The sequence below is a fragment of the Tachyglossus aculeatus genome, chromosome 11, assembly GCF_015852505.1.
Source record: "Tachyglossus aculeatus isolate mTacAcu1 chromosome 11, mTacAcu1.pri, whole genome shotgun sequence".
Classification (NCBI taxonomy): Eukaryota; Metazoa; Chordata; class Mammalia; order Monotremata; family Tachyglossidae; genus Tachyglossus; species Tachyglossus aculeatus.
Genome location: NC_052076.1, coordinates 20,284,578 through 20,301,464, shown reverse-complemented (window position 1 = coordinate 20,301,464; position 16,887 = coordinate 20,284,578). Strand labels below are relative to the sequence as shown.

At 47.5% G+C, this 16,887-nt stretch overlaps 1 long non-coding RNA gene across 1 annotated transcript; it reads left to right on the top strand.

The window, feature by feature from the left end:
* The first annotated feature begins 260 nt into the window (after positions 1 to 260).
* LOC119934993 lies at positions 261 to 16,335 on the top strand. The gene is made up of 3 exons (XR_005453057.1): positions 261 to 690; positions 3,740 to 3,894; positions 16,222 to 16,335. It is a non-coding gene; the product is annotated as an uncharacterized LOC119934993 (long non-coding RNA).
* The last annotated feature ends 552 nt before the right edge of the window (positions 16,336 to 16,887 follow it).

Below are 16,887 nucleotides of genomic sequence, written 5' to 3'. Positions count from 1 at the left end.
ATCAATTATCCTGAACAGAAAACACCGTGTTTCATCCTCATCCTCTCTTGGTCTGATTTCCTTCTTCCTGCCCTTGCTCAACTCCAAGGGCAGGACACATTGTCTACGTATGTAAAATTCTCAAAGTCCAGTGCTCCTGAAAGAGGCATATTCAGATCAGCAGCTCCTTGCTCTGTGGTGCCTGGCCAAGACTAGAGAACCAAAGCCACTTGGTTCTTCAGGGAGCAGGTTCAGTGGGTCTGATTTCTTGTCTTTCCAGGGCAGCAACCTACTGTGAAGATCCTGGAGGATTTTAGTGTCCGCACTCTGTATGATAAACTGGAAGACCAGAATCTCCATCTGGCGTATCAGCTACGCAGACACAGGATGGATGCTTTGGCCTTTTACAAAAGCATTGCCCAGTAGATCCAAGGGTTAAAGGTCAGAACCAAGAGGCCCTGGTCCAGATGGAAACTGTCTTCCTTGGGAAAGGAAACACTCTGAAGAAAGATAATTTCCTCCATCAGGATTTTCTGCAAAGAATAATCTCAGTTGAGCAGCTTGGCCTGCAGACTAAAGCCATCCCTGAGCCTGAGTTGGAAACCATCACTAGGGCAGACACTGGATACAGTCAAAATTCCTGGGATGGTGACATCAGAGTGTTTTGGGGAATGAACCATAGGTAATGCCTGGGTGAGAGAAGTCAGAACGGTAAGAGGGAACTCTGAGAAAAAGGGGTGGGGTTCTAGAGAGGTGGGACATGCTTTCTTTGTCATCATTTCCTGGACTGCTACCATGTATCAGAAACTGCTATTTCTCAGACTATGCAAATGATTCCCAGTTCAGTTGTAAAAAGGCCTTCACTCCTCACTCGTCGGTGATATGTGTTGGTTTGAAAACTTTTGCACGTCGTTTTTACATTATTCAATATACTAAGTACAACATCTGTACTCTGTAGGCTCTGAAAATATTTGTTGGCTGGGAATCCCAACTCTCACAGCTTTCTTCCTTTCTAATTCCCCCAGCAGCATCGTCTAGTGGAAAGAGCACGGATCTTGGAGTCAGAGATCCTGGATATGAATCCCTGCTCTGTCGTTTGGCTGCTGTGTGACCTTGAACAAGTCACTTAATTGCTTTGTGCCTCCATTTTCTCATCTGTTAAATGGGAAGTCCATACCCATTTTCCCTCCCATTTAGACTGTGAGCTCCATGTGGGATAGGGACTGTGTTTGACCTGGTAATGTGAGACTGAACTCCTTATTTTCCCTCCCAAACCATGCCCTCTCCCTGACTTTCCCATTACTGTAGATGGCAATACCATCCTTCCTGCCTCACAAGCCCACAACCTTGGAGTCATCCTCGACTCCGCCACTCGTTCACCCCATACATCCAATCCATCACCAAAACCTGCTGGTCTCACCTCTGCAACATTGCCAAGATCCTCCCTTTCCTCTCATTCATTCATTCATTCAATCATATTTATTGAGCACTTACTGTGTGCAGAGCACTGTCCTAAGTGCTTGGGAAGTACAAGTTCCATCCATCCAAACCGCTACCTTGCTGGTTCAGTCTCTCATCCTATCCTGACTGGATTACTGCATCAACCTCCTCTCTGATCTCTCATCCTCCTGCCTCTCCCCACTTCAGTCTATACTTCACTCTGCTGTCCGGATTATCTTCGTGCAGAAATGCTCTGGGCATGTTACTCCCCTCCTCAAACATCTCCTGTGGCTGCCTGTCAACCTACGAAATCAGGCAAAAACTCCACACTCTCGGCTTCAGGGCTCTCCATCACCTCTCCCCCTCCTACCTCACCTCCCTTCTCTCCTTCTATAGCCCAGCCCGCACCCTCTGCCACTAACCTCCTCACTGTACCTCTTTCTCACCTGTCCCAGCCCACATCCTTCCCCTGGCCTGGAATGCCATTCCATCCAAACATCTGCCAAGCTAGCTCTCTTCCTCCCTTCAAAGCCCTAATGAGAGCTCACCTCCTCCAGGAGGCCTTCCCAGACTGAGCCCCCTTTTTCCCCTCCCCCTTCCAATCCTCCCCACCCTACCTCCTTCCCCTCCCCACAGCACCTGTATATATATATATGTATGTATATATATATATATATATATATATATATATATGTGCAGATTTGTTACTCTATTTTATTTGTACATATTTACTATTTATTTTGTTAATGATGTGCATATAGCTTTAATTCTATTTGTTCTGACGATTTTGACACCTGTCTACATGTTTTGTTTTGTTGTCTGCCTCCCCCTTCTAGACTGTGAGCCCGTTGTTGGGTAGGGACCATCTCTATATGTTGCCGACTTGTACTTCCCAAGTGCTTAGTACAGTGCTCTGCACACAGTAAGCGCTCAATATATACGATTGAATGAATGAATGAATAATATTATGTCTACCCCAGGGTCGAATATAGTGATTGGAAGCTAGTAAGTGCTTAATGAATACAATTTTAAAAAATCCCCCAGCCCTGCTAGATTGGATTGAGCTACCTTTGCTGAGGAAACAAGTGCCTGAACTCTTCCCAGTGAAGCTCTGTCATCAATGCCCCTGACTTTAGAGAAGATCTTTTGGGCAAGGAAATCAAATCTATTAACTGTATTATACTCTCCCAAGAATTTAGTACAATAGTCTGCCCTCAGTACGTGCTCAGTCAATACTATTGATTCCCCAAAATTAAAACCATTCTGTTACAGTCAGCATGGATTTGATTGGAGATGTGACTGGTCCCCATCTCTCTCTTGATCCCATGGGCTGGGAGATTCCTAGGAGATAAGGCCCCTGGCACAGATGTAGAGCTGGGCAAGGTATCTTGCATCTTGTGTCTTGCATCCAAGCATCTGCAGCTGAGCCACCTCTGGGAGAGCAGATTGACAATTTCCTTTGTATCTGGCAAAAATCCAACCCATGGTGGGTGGGGTGAGGGTGCGTGTTTGTGTGTGTGAAGAGACCATGATCTTTGAGGAATTCCAGGCTGAGTCATTGCAATCTGATTTCCCAGGCACACAGTTCCTGCCTCCTCCTCCGACTCCCCTCCCACCCCTCCCTCACCTCCAACAACCAAAACTTGTTTGGACTGGACTGTTTTCCTTTTGTAAACTGTAGCTATCAGTGGGTATTGCGATGATGAATAGCTCCCTTGTTCTAGAAGTGGCTGCATTGCAATGACCGGGAAACAGTCCTTCCCCAGTCCTTCCATTTCCCCTTCATCATAATCATCATCAACAATATTGGCTGAGACCTGTGTGTGAAGCTTTGTGCTGGGAGCATGGGGAACAAACAGAAATAAGGTAGAGACTTAATTTCTGCCCTCATGTAGTTTATTGTCAAGTGGAAAGATAGATTCACATAAGATAACTACAAAACAGTAGTTAAAGGAGTTTCAGATAGGCTTAAATAATGAGGATAAGCCAGTCAGTTAACATCAGTACACAGTCAGGTTCATGAGGCTTGAAGTGGCAGAGGGGATGGCATGGTTGGAGGGGAGAATCCACAGGAAGGATCACTTGTTACCTCCTTTGGGATTAAAAACATTTGGTTGGAATAGAGAGGGACATTAGGATGGAGAGATGAAGGCTTCCTGGAAGAGATATGATTTTAGTAGGGCTTTGAAAATGGGGAAAGCAATGGTCTGCCAAACATGAAGGGGGTAGGAATTCCATGCAGCTGTGAGTGGGTGAGCAAGGAGCCAACATTGAGAGACACTGGTGAAATGGTGGGACTGGTTTGGGCTCAAATTCACAGATGAACTCCTGAAGACCCCACCATCTTTCCTCCCTGAAGTGCACGAGATGCAGAAGGCAGAGGGAATGGAGGTGACAGAACAGACACTGGACAAGAACAAGGCAAGGGAACATTCGCTGGTCAGTTTGCAGATGGAAGAGGCTGCACAAGGGCAGGTGAGGAGCTGACCAGCCGAAGCTTGTGTTCCTTTTCACTTGCCCAGTCTGAGAAGATCTTGTGGCCTCACTCGAGATTTATCCTTACATCCCCTCCCTGACCCAGCCATTTTCCATCCTCTCTGCCTTTGACAAGGTCTCCTCCCAGAGGAACAGCATTTTCATAGCAATCTCTGTGGACACAAAGGCCCAGTTAGAGGTGAGTAACCACTCATGTTCAGGTTTGGAATTGGAGGGTAACAGGGCCCAACTCACACTTCTGTAAACCCCAAAATAATAATAATAATAATGAGGGTATTTGTTAAGCACTTACTATATGTTAAACACTGTTCTAGGCGCTGGGGTAGATACAAGTTAATCAGATTGGACACAGTCCCTGTCTCACATAGGGCTTACAGTCTTAATCCCCATTTTACAGATGAGGTAACTGAGGCACAGAGAAGTGAAGTGTTTTACCCAAGATCACACAGAAGACAAATGGTGGAGCAGAATTAGAACCCAGGTGCTTCTGACTCCTAGGGTCATGCTTTATACACTAGGCCATGTTACTTCCCCAAAACCCCTCCAATCTCTCCTATCAACACCTTCTCTCCAGGACTTCATCTCCCTTGGTGAGGAAACCACAGATAGATCCAATCATAACCCTTTTCTTTTTCCCTCAAGACTAGCCCACCCCAGGGCTTTGATACTTAAAGCCTTTATCCTCCCCTGGCCACACCTCAACATCCCCCCTTCTGCCTCGCCTCCCCCACCAACCTCCAACCCCCCCACACACAAAAATGCCCTCAGGGTCAATTCCATCCCCTGTCCCATAACCTCGAATTTGAAGGCTCTAGCTTGGGAAAGGAATATAACAAATATGCTAGTTCTATGGTCACTCTTGCCTGCTACCTGGTTCCCAACCAGGGGACAGGGGCAGTCTAGTAGGGGCAACCTGACTGCTTGCTGGGAATTTGTGCCCATTCCAAAGGTTACCTTTTATCCATCATCAGCTTGGCCTCACTTTCATCCCCATTCTCCAAGTCAGACCAAGCATACTCATCCCATCCCTCCCAGCCTGAAATCAGAGCAGGTCACTATGTCAGAAACTATTCTTCAGTGCCCCTTGGTCACCACTCTTTCTGAGGTCATCTTCATCCCAAGGAAACTCTCCAAAACATAGCCTGTGTCAAGGAGATATAACAACCCCAAACTCTCTGCCCTGTACCAACAAATCCCCTGCACTCACTGCTGAGAGGCTCTTTTGGGCTTGATTGGTCTAGATATAGACCTACAGTGCAGAGGCAGAAGTCAGACTGTCTCAAAATCCCAAACAGAAAGCCTGATGGATTGCTTCCTCGGGTCAGGACTTTGCATGAAGATCAAGGAGGCACACTGGAAATCTGTCATTCTGCTCAATGTGGCCTAGTAGATAAAACACAGGCCTGGGATTTAGGGAACCTGGATTCTAGTCCTGGCTCTGCCACTTGACTGCTTTGTGACCTTGGGCAACTCACTTCACTCCTCTGTGCCTCAGTTTTCTCATCTTTATCATGGAGATTCAATATCTGCCCCATGTGGGAACAGGGAAGGGAAGATATCTGTCCTGCTTATCTTGTACCTAACCCAGCGTTTAATACCATGCTTGGAATACACTAAAAACTTAACAGATGCCACAATTATTTTTATTATTGTTTTGATTATTTCTCAGCTTTGGGTTTGGGTGGCCAAGTCAGTCTCCCCAGAGCTTCTTTCTTTTGCTGCCATTGGGCCCCCAGCTCCCAGAAGAGTTGATTTCCAGGATTCAATTATTCAATCAATCAATCCATCAGTGATAATTATTGAGTGCTTACTTTCATTCATTCATTCAACCACATTTATTGAGAGCTTATGTGTACAGAGCACTGTATTAAGAGCTTGGTTGAGTACAACACAGCAATAAACTGACACATTCTCTGCCCACAATGAGCTTGCAGTCTAGAAGTAGGGGGACAAAAATTGATATAAATACATAAATTACAGATATGTACATAAGTGCTGTAGGGCTGGGAGAGGGGGTGAACAAAGGAAGCAGGTCAGGGCGATACAGAAGGGAGTGGGAGAAGAGGAAAGGGGGGCTTAGAGATGGCCTCTTGGAGGAGATGTGCACTCACTAAGTAAGAGGGGGCGAGTTATTGTGTGTGGAATTTGAGGAGGGAGGGTTTTCCAGGACAGAGGCAGGTTATGGATGAGGGGTCGATGGTGAAAAAAAATAATTGAGGCACAGTGAAAAGGTTAGCATTAGAGGAATGAAGTGTTTGGGCTCGGTTGTAGTAGAAGAGGAGTGAGGTGAGGTAGGAGGGGGCAAGGTGATGGAGTGACTTAAAGCCAATGGTGAGGTGTTTTTGTTTGCTGCAGAGGTGGATGGGGTGGCTCAGTGGAAAGAGCACGGGCTTTGGAGTCCGAGGGCAGGGGTTCAAATCCCGGCTCTGCCAGCTGCCAGCTGTGTGACTTTGGGCAAGTCACTTCACTTCTTTGGGCCTCAGTTCCCTCATCTGTAAAATGGGGATGAAGACTGTGAGCCCCCATAGGACAACCTGATCACCTTGTAACCTCCCCAGTGCTTAGAATGGTGCTTTGCACGCAGTAAGCACTTAATAAAGGCTATCAAAAAACCACCGGAGTTCATTGAGGAGTAGGGAAACATGTCCTGAGTGATTTTGTACAAAAATGATCCAGGCAGCAGTGTGAAGTATGGACTGGAGTGGGAAGAGTCAGGAGACTGGGAGATCAGTAAGGAGGTTCATTCATTCATTCATTCAGTCGTATTTATTGAGCACTTACTGTGTGCAGAGCAGCACTGTACTAAGCGCTTGGGAAGTACAAGTTGGCAACATATAGAGACGATCCCTACCCAACAGTGGGCTCACAGTCTAGATACAATTAATCAGGTTGGACACAGTCCCTGTCCCATATGGAGTTCACAGCCTTAATCCCCATTTTACAGATGAGGGAACTGAGGCCCAGAGAAGTGAAGTGCCTTGCCCAAGGTCACATGGCAGACAAGTGGCAGAGGCAGAATTAGAATCCGGGTCCTTTCTCCCAGGCCCATACTCTATCCACTAGGCCAAGCTTCTTCAGGATTCAAGTCCTAATCCAAGGGTGATGCTGAAGGGCAGGGAAAGTCACTGTTTATGGTTGGATTGTACTTTTCCGAGAGCTCTTAACACTGTAAACGCTGAATAAAAATCATAATAATGTTGGTATTTGGTTGGTAAGCACTTAACTACGTGCCAGGCACTGTACTAAGCGCTGGGGTTAGGTTGATACAGTAATCCAAGCGGGATAGGATGAGTGACTGTATTAATATGGTAGCAGTTTGGATGGCGAGGAAAGGGCAAATTTTAGTGATGTTGTGAAGGTGGGATCGATATGATTTAGTGATGGATTGAATGTGTGGGTTGAATGAGAAAGAGGAGTCATGGATACTGTGTACTCTGTACTAAGGGCTTGGGAGAGTACAGTGCATCAGGGTTGGTAGATATGTTTTCTTCCCAGAAGAAGCTTATAGTCTAGAGGGGGGAGAAAAAAGTTTAATGTAAATAAATAATTTGCAGTTATGTATGTAAGCGTGACTAGCTTAGAATTGAGTTGGCACCCCTGTGCTTCATCAGGAGTAACTGCGGAATGCATGTTTATGCTTAATAGGTACCAGATACCCACTGAGAAAGTACAAATTGAGCAAAATACAATTCTCAATAATTGTAGGTGAAGAACTTCCTCACTGACTAGGTCCAACCACATGCCAAGATATAGCACCTGTAGGGGCTGGAGCTTCTGGGCCCATAAAGCTTCCTTGGTCCATCTGACCAATGAAACTTTCCGGACTCATTACATCTCCCTCATTTTAGACTCCCTGACTCCTTCCATTTAAACTGTTAAGATGCCATATGTTTTTTCATCTGAGAAATTCCCAGCAGAGTCAATCCATAATGGATTTTAAAGACAAAGTGGGACAGCTAAACCTCTGAATTCAGCACTGCAGGGAAGCAGGAAAGCAGACTAGGTGAACTTCCAGTGTTTCTTCCTTCCAATTCTGTGGTAAAGAAAACTTGCATCTTATTCAAGCCTAGACCAGCAGGAGGGCAAACTGCTTGCCAAGACTAGATTTAAGCATTCCCCACACCACCCCGATGCCCTTCCTCCACACATCCACCAAGCTAGCTCTCTTCCTCCCTTCAAGGCCCTACTGAGAGCTCACCTCCTCCAGGAGGCCTTCCCAGACTGAGCCCCTCCTTCCTCTCCCCCTCCTCCCCATCCCCCCGCTTTACCTCCTTCCCCTCCCCACAGCACCTGTATATATGTATATATGTTTGTATTTATTTCTTTATTTGTACATATTTATTCTATTTATTTTGTTAATATGTTTTGTTTTGTTCTCTGTCTCCCCCTTCTAGACTGTGAGCCCACTGTTGGGTAGGGACCGTCTTTATATGTTGCCAACTTGTACTTCCCAAGCGCTTAGTACAGTGCTCTGCACACAGTAAGCACTCAATAAATACGATTGAATGAATGAATGAATGAATCTTGGCAATTACCTCCCTTTAGTGATGAAATGCCATGTTAGAAAAGGCCCTGCACACAGTAAGCACTTAATAAATAGGATTGATTGATTGACAGTAAGCACTTCACAAATACTATCAGTATGCCCTTTAAAAAGGTGAAAAAAGGGGATAGAAGAGACTCCATTTTACATACTGGGTTATCGGTTCCCCAAAAGATTAAACCAGTCTCTTAGGATTGCCTACTGAAGCAAATTTCCAAATTTAGGATCTGCCCTCAGACAGTGCACAGTTTCATTTTTCCTGAATTTTTTTAAGAACCAAGAATACACTAGACTTAATGAAAGTCTTCTCTTGAACAGAAAACACAGGAAAAGCAAACAACATAATCTCTTTTGGCCAGACAGGTCTAGCCACTTCATTCATGGCTGTAATCCCTGAATAAATCCTTACTTTGCTAATTAAGAAAGTAAACAGGGAAATAATTACTTTAGTTTTGAAGGCTTCTATTCACAGCAGGATTGCTATGACACAGTTTGGGGTTGGAAATGATTGACAGTTCTGAAATATTTGCAGAAGAAATCCTGGACAGAAAATGGCTAGCAGAGGGATGGGGCCTGAAGGGGGCCTGCCCCAAATGCCTCCATTTCCTGGTTCTGAGTGCACTTTCTAGAGGTTTTGGAGTTGGATGTTCTCAGGAATTCCACCCCATCGTCCTCTAGCTCTCCATCCCGTCTACACATGTCTGTCTCCCTGAAACTAAATTGTAAACTCATTGTGGGCAGGGAATATTTGTTTATTGTTGTGTTGTATTCTCTGAAGCACTTAATACAGTGCTCTGCACCCAGTAAACACTCAATAAATATGATTGAATGAATGAGTGAATAAATCCTACTGCTCTAGATTATGCGTCCCCTTGGCCCAGCCAGGACAACCATTTTCTGCCCTTCTTCCAGGGTTGCAGGCCTCTTCCCATGAGCCCAGCCAGCTAGCTCTAGGCCAATCTAGTCCTTCCTGATACAGCATGGTTTTACAGTATTAAAAAACAAGATTACAGGCTTTGAAAGACAGGGGGAGGGGCTCGTAAGGCCTGAGGAGAAAAATCAGGATCTGGAGGCACTTTTGAGCATTTGAACACTTTTTGAATAACATGCAATCTGTATATAAAATGTATATCAATTGACAGCCACTGTTTTTTTGGACATTGAGAGCATTATGAATGAAGGCTGCAGCAGTGTTTACAGTTTCTCTGCTCAGGTCCTGACTGGGTGGAGTGTGGGAGAGGCAAGCAGGACATCTCCTGAGTCCATTGCAATGCTACCTCTTCAAGGGTTCATGATAGCTCTGCCCTCCTGGATCCTCGTGATAATCTCTGGAATCCAGAGTCAGAGATGGGCAGAGAAGAGCAACATTGGTGGGAGCCCAGGCACTGGACAGCACAGACAGCTGTGGGAAAGTGGAAAGTGGAACTTGAAACAGCAGGGAATTAGGCCAGTGGCTTAACAAGTCATATTCTAGCCCAGGAGACCAAGATTCCTAAGGACCCCTGACTTGACTCTTCCCTGGAACTCCACCTCCCTCAGGTACCCATTTTCTTTCTCATGACTGGGCAAGTTGAATAGTTACCTGGATCCCTATGTTAGGGGTGAACTTGGGCTGCCTCATACCATATCCAACCATCTGTCTCCCATCCTTAGTCAACCAATGGTATTTATGGAGCACTTTCGTATGCAGAGCACTTTACTAAGCACCTGGGAGAGTTCAATAAACTCTGTAGACACAATCCCTGCCCTCTAGGAGCTAAAATCTAACGGGCAAGACAGATATAAAGATAAATTACAGTTTGGGGAAGCAATGGAGTATAGGCACTTTTGGGTCAGTTTCAAATTCCTTAGTGGGTAAGTACTTAAGGGCTTAAGTGATGCAGAAAGGAGGGAGAATAGGGTGGGAAGATGGGAGATTAGACAGGCTTCCTGGAGCAAATCTGACTTCAGTAGGGCTTTGAAGATGGGGAGAACAATGTTCAGTTGGATAGATACTTTGTATCTACCCCAGCACTTAGTACAGTGTCTGGCACATAGTGAACGCTTAACAAATGCCACAATTATTATTATTATCATATGAAGGGCGAGGAAGTTCCATGCAGGAGGAATGGTGTGAGCAAGGGGTTGTAGGCACAAGAACAGAGATCAGGGCACAGGGAGTAAGTTGGGACTATAGAGGCAAAGTGTATGGGCTGGTTTGAGGTTGGAGGTGAGTGAGGTTAGGTTGGAAGGGGAGAGCCTTAAAGCCAGAGGTAAGGAGTTTCTGTCAAGCTTGCACACTCTCTCCCCTTCCACCACCCACTTCAGCAGCTTTATCTTACATTTCTAAGAAGTTTAAGCTGGTAATGCAACCCCAGTTTCATTTGGCTGTGGGCTGGGACCCCCTGTGGAAATTTCAAACTTGGCTGGATCTGAATCTGTCAGAAAAGCATAGCAAATCAACAGCCTGAACCTTAAAGAGACAGAACAGCAACCATCCCAAAGGTTCACAAAGGTTTAGGGGGGCGGGCACTTGGAGTGGCAAAGTCCAAGCCAGAGGCCCCTCTCTCCCTCACTGAAAGCCCTGACAACCCCCCGCCCCCAGTTGTGTTGTTTGTGGGGGCTAGTCTCCCCAACCTCCTACATTCTTCTCCCTCTTGTTCTCTTGTCACGTGGGCGGTGGAAAAGGCTGGTCCATATGAAAAATGGAGTTGGGGAGGGGGTAAGTCTGTGGTTTCAGATCCTCACCCCATCATTTCCATTTCTGTCCCCACAAAGTCAGTTTCTCCAGAGCGTTCAAGCCCCTGACTCTCTCAGCACTCGTGGCTTGTTACCAGAAGAGGTGGAAAGCATAATTCACGTGTAAAGTTCATTATGGGCAGGGAACGTGCCTGCTAATTCTCTTGTATTGTACCCTCCCAAGCACTTAGTGCTCTGCACATAGTAAGCACTAAATAGATATGATTGGGCTAACCAACCTTCAGATCATTCCTCTTAGGCAGTCAGACTGGATGCTCAACAAGGATGCCTGATGGTAGCTTTCCACCTTAGCTATGCACTGCGCTGACTCTATGTCAGCGCCAGGGCCCCAGGTGCCCCAGGTCTGACCAGTTCCAGTGTGGTTCCCAGATCCCAGTTAGGCAATGCCACTGGGCAGATTGGCTACATCGGGTATGACCAGTGATTGTGAGCAGGTGGGAAGGAACAATGGACAGAAATATCAGAAATGACAGTGCTTAGGGAAGCAGGCATGATAGCTGCTGGCAGCCAGACCAGGCAACTCGGCAAGGCCTCCCAGCCTGTCATTTTGTTACAGTGGCTTCTGCCCTCTCTTCCTTCCCAGGCTGGGCTGCAGGGACCTCTTCTGTCGGCTTTCAGACGGAGCTAGACAGGGTCATTGCCACCCTGGTCACTGCCTTTTTCTACTCTTCCTGGGGAGCAGTGATGGTCAAGGAGAAGGAGGTAAAAAACTGGAGTCCTGCGGGCCAGGACAGCCTAGGATCCAGAACAGGGAAGCTCGTTGTGGGCAGGGATTGGGTCTATTTGTTGTTGTATTGTACACTTCCAAGCGCTTAATACAGTGCTTTGCACACAGTAAGTGCTCAATAAATTGTATTGAATGAATGAATGCACAGGGAAGTGAGGCCCAGTCCAAACTGTCTCAAACGGAAGGCTGGTGAGTGGGTGGGAGGGTCTTCCACCCAGCCAGAGTCCCCACCTGGCCCTGGAATAGGAGTTTTCTCCCTCTTCATTGTGTGCCACCCCTCCAGATCTCCTTCTTAGGTTGAGAAATGATGATGATGATGATAATGGCATTTATTAAGCGCTTACTATGTGCAAAGCACTGTTCTAAGCGCTGGGGAGGTTACAAGGTGATCAGGCTGTCCCACTGTGGGGGCGGGTGGCTCCCAGTCTTCATCCCCATTTGACAGATGAGGGAACTGAGGCCCAGAGAAGTGAAGTGACTTGCCCAAAGTCACCCAGCTGACAAGTGGCAGAGCTGGGATTTGAACCCACGACCTCTGACTCCAAAGCCCGGGCTCTTTCCACCAAGAGGGAGGGGATGGTTGTGGGTTTGGTGCCCACACCTGGGTAGGGACTGGCAAAGGGCAGGAGGGGTGAGAGGGCCCGAGTGGCCGACGGTCCCCCGGCCCCACCTTCTCCCCACCGCCCGTAATGGCGGCCCTCAGCCTCGGCCCCTCCCCCTCACCTCAACCTCGGCTTCCCCCAGGGTCGGACACGCACCTCAACTTCTTCGGCTCCTTCTGGAGAGGCGGCCGCAGGAGGCTGTGGCCCTGGGGCACCCCGGCCTCCCCAGTCCCGCCACGGGCCATTTTATGGTGTCACTCCCGGCCCTCCGTGACCTGGGCGCACCCCGCGGGCATTGTCCTCCTCGCCTCAGCGAGGCCCAAGGACACACACCCCTGCGCACGACGCGGGGCCGGACCACCATTTCGGGCCACCCTCCCCGCCAACGGGGAGCACATGCATGTGGGCGCGCACGGGCCTTTGACGGCTGGAAGGCACGAGGCCGCCCTTCTCGCCCTGGGGGGACACGCATGCACACTCTGCCCTTCCACAGGCGCGAGGCCGCCCTTTTCGTTTCCGACTTGTACTACCCAAGCGCTTAGTCCAGTGCTCTGCACACAGTAAGCGCTCAATAAATACGAATGAATGAATGAATGAATGAATGAAAGAAATACAATTGAATGAATGAATGAATAAAGTGAATTACAGATAAGGGAAATGGCAGTGTATAAGGATATGTACATAAGTGCTGTGGGACTGATGTTTATGGGGTACAAAGGTGACACAGAGGGGAAGGGGGATAGGGGAAATGAGGGCCTATCAATCATCAATCAACAAATGCTGTTTATTGAGCACTTACTGTATGCCGGTCACTGTTCACTATGAAGCAGGCACTGTAATAAGCGCTGGGGTAGATACAAGCTAATCAGGTTGGACTAAGTCTGTGTCCCATGTGGAGTTCATGGTATTAGCCCCATGCCCCCGGCCTTACCTCCTTCCCCTCCCCACAGCACCTGTATATATGTATATATGTTTGTACGTATTTATTACTTTATTTATTTTATTTGTACATATTTATTCTATTTATTTTATTTTGTTAATATGTTTTGTTTTGTTCTCTGTCTCCCCCTTCTAGACTGTGAGCCCACTGTTGGGTAGGGACCGTCTCTATATGTTGCCAACTTGTACTTCCCAAGTGCTTAGTACAGTGCTCTGCACACAGTAAGCACTCAATAAATACGATTGAATGACCCCATTTTACAGATGAGAGAAAGATTCATTGCTCATGATGTCGCCTTTCCCTTCAGCCTTGCACCCTTTCCTGTCAGGGCATGGGATTTGAAATCAAACCTCATGTGTTTTCATTGAGTGTTTCATAGTGTCTCTGACTCTCCTAGCTTTCCCAACCCTTGTTTTGTTCCCGGCCTATGATTATTGCAGATGAGTTAGGAGAGTCTTTCCTCTCTCTAGGCTTCTGGTCAGGATATGGAACTGTTTTACTCCACCCAGAGGGTCTCCCAGGGAATAACTGAACAGAACCCAGAGATCCCACCACACTTCTCTAAGAAAGATGCTGACTGGAGGTACCAGAGATTCCCTATGTGTGACATGCCACAGCCACTCACTCACTGTTCCTCACTGCCCCAAATGGGTGTTTACTGTGGGGGTTCCCCAAGGTTCAGTGCTTGGTCTCCTTCTGTTTGCGATCTACATGCACTCCCTTGGTGACCTCACTCGTTCCCACGGCTTCAACTATCATCTCTACGCTGATGACACCCAGATCTACATCTCTGCCCCTGCTCTCTCCCCCTCTCTCCAGGCTCACATCTCCTCCTGCCTTCAGGACATCTCCATCTGGATGTCTGCCCGCCACCTAAAACTCAACATGTCCAAGACTGAACTCCTTGTCTTCCCTCCGAAACCCTGCCCTCTCCCTGACTTTCCCATCTCTGTTGACGGCACGACCATCCTTCCCTTCTCACAAGCCCGCAAGCTTGGTGTCATCCTCGACTCCGTTCTCTCATTCACCCCTCACATCCAAGCCGTCACCAAAACCTGCCGGTCTCAGCTCCGCAACATTGCCAAGATCCGCCCTTTCCTCTCCATCCATACTGCTACCCTGCTTGTTCAAGCTCTCATCCTATCCCATCTGGACTACTGCATCAGCCTTCTCTCTGATCTCCCATCCTCGTGTCTCTCCCCACTTCAATCCATACTTCATGCTGCTGCCCGGATTGTCTTTGTCCAGAAACGCCTTGGGCATGTTACTCCCCTCCTCAAAAATCTCCAGTGGCTACCAATCAATCTGTGCATCAGGCAGAAACTCCTCACCCTCAGCTTCAAGGCTCTCCATCACCTCACCCCCTCCTACCTCACCTTCCTTCTCTCCTTCTACAGCCCACCCCGCACCCTCCGCTCCTCTGCTGCTAATCTCCTCACCGTACCTCGTTCTCGCCTATCCCACCATCGACCCCCGGCCCACGTCATCCCCCGGGCCTGGAATGCCCTCCCTCTGCCCATCCGCCAAGCTAGCTCTCTTCCTCCCTTCAAGGCCCTACTGAGAGCTCACCTCCTCCAGGAGGCCTTCCCAGGCTGAGCCCCTTCCTTCCTCTCCCCCTCGTCCCCCTCTCCATCCCCCCATCTTACCTCCTTCCTTTCCCCACAGCACCTGTATATATGTTTGTACATATTTATTACTCTATTTTTATTTATTTTACTTGTACATATCTATTCTATTTATTTTATTTTGTTAGTATGTTTGGTTTTGTTCTCTGTCTCCCCCTTTTAGACTGTGAGCCCACTGTTGGGTAGGGACTGTCTCTATATGTTGCCAACTTGTATTTCCCAAGTGCTTAGTGCAGTGCTCTGCACACAGTAAGCGCTCAATAAATATGATTGATTGATTGATTGATTGTTTGCCATGGGTATTGCCCCCTCTGGAAGCAGTCATGGTTGAGGAGGGTGGCTTGTGAGGCAGCAGAGGAGCTTGGGTCCCTGCCGGTGCTGTTCTGTACAGTCCTCATCCCTGTTAGGCAGCTGGCAGTTTGAGGTGACAAGATTAGTGGCTGAGAACGGGGCAGGCCTGGGTGCAAGTGGTGAATGGGGAAAGGCAAAGTACCCATTGCTCCAGCCAGTTCCAGCATCCCCTTTCCTTCCTCCCCGCAGTGACACCCACAATTGGTTGTGCCAGTCATCCCAAGGACCACAGTCTTCTAGACTGTGAGCCCACTGTTGGGTAGGGACTGTCTCTATATGTTGCCAACTTGTACTTCCCAAGCGCTTAGTACAGTGCTCTGCACACAGTAAGCGCTCAATAAATACGATTGATTGATTGACCAGAGGGGGCCAGGTTGAACCTCTCTTTTCAGAATACATATGTAGAGAAATCTTAGGACTTTAATGGTAGCAAAATAAAGTAATCTAAAATCGAGAAACCTGGGACCAGTTAGAGGACTGAGAACTGAATATGGGGTCAGCAGATTTGATTTCCAATCCTGGCTCTGACTTTGGTCAAGGAACTCAACTTCTCTGGGCCTCTCTTTACCAAACACACGGTTGGTGGGAGTAAGAACGATGAGTGACAGCGTACTTGGAGACCTCTGAAATCAATCTAGGTCTCTTATGCGTCTTTGGGAGCAGATCTGAGTACATTCAAAGAGAGGAGCACAGTGACCTCTTTCTTCTGGGTTCTTGGTAAACCTGGGTCTCTCATTCTAGGAATCCTGAATGGGTCTCCGATTTCCTCTCATTTCCAGGTGGTGGCCAGAAGCATGTTTACAACTGCACACTGAGACTCAGATCAACTTTGAAATTACAGAGAATCTAGGCCCAACTGAATGGAGCCAAATGGTGGATGAAGGGACCACAACTTTTCCTGAACTGGAAGTTAGGAGCTTTATGGCATTTCTCATAAACCTGTTTCAGAGGAAGATATGTTTACTAATCTTGTTGTCCTAGTACCATTCCCTGCTGTAGTGTCAGACCTAGGTAGCTGTGGTACAATATCATCAGTGGTATTTATTGAGCACCTGCACATCTCTCCTTCCAACTCTATCCTTCCACTCCCTACCCTGCAGCTTTCCTTCCCCTCTCAACTCCCAGGACAAAATGTAACTTCACATTCACAAGCCCCCTTTCTGTCCCCCTTTCCCCATCCTTTGGGAAACTGAGTTCTTTCCCAAAGAGCAGGGCAACAACTTTGGGAAAGGGGAATATGGGCCAAACGAACACATCTCAGGACCCTGAAGTCAAACAATTTGCCCAGCTCTTTGCCCAACTCGTGTTCTTTCAAACCTTCACTGAAGGCAACAGTTACTGAAACCAAGTAGCTGTCATTAAGACCCCGTTTCTGCTCAGTCCAGACAGATGTGAGCCCCATCCCTGCAATTCAGATTGGAGTTGTCTAGACATTTGGCATAGGT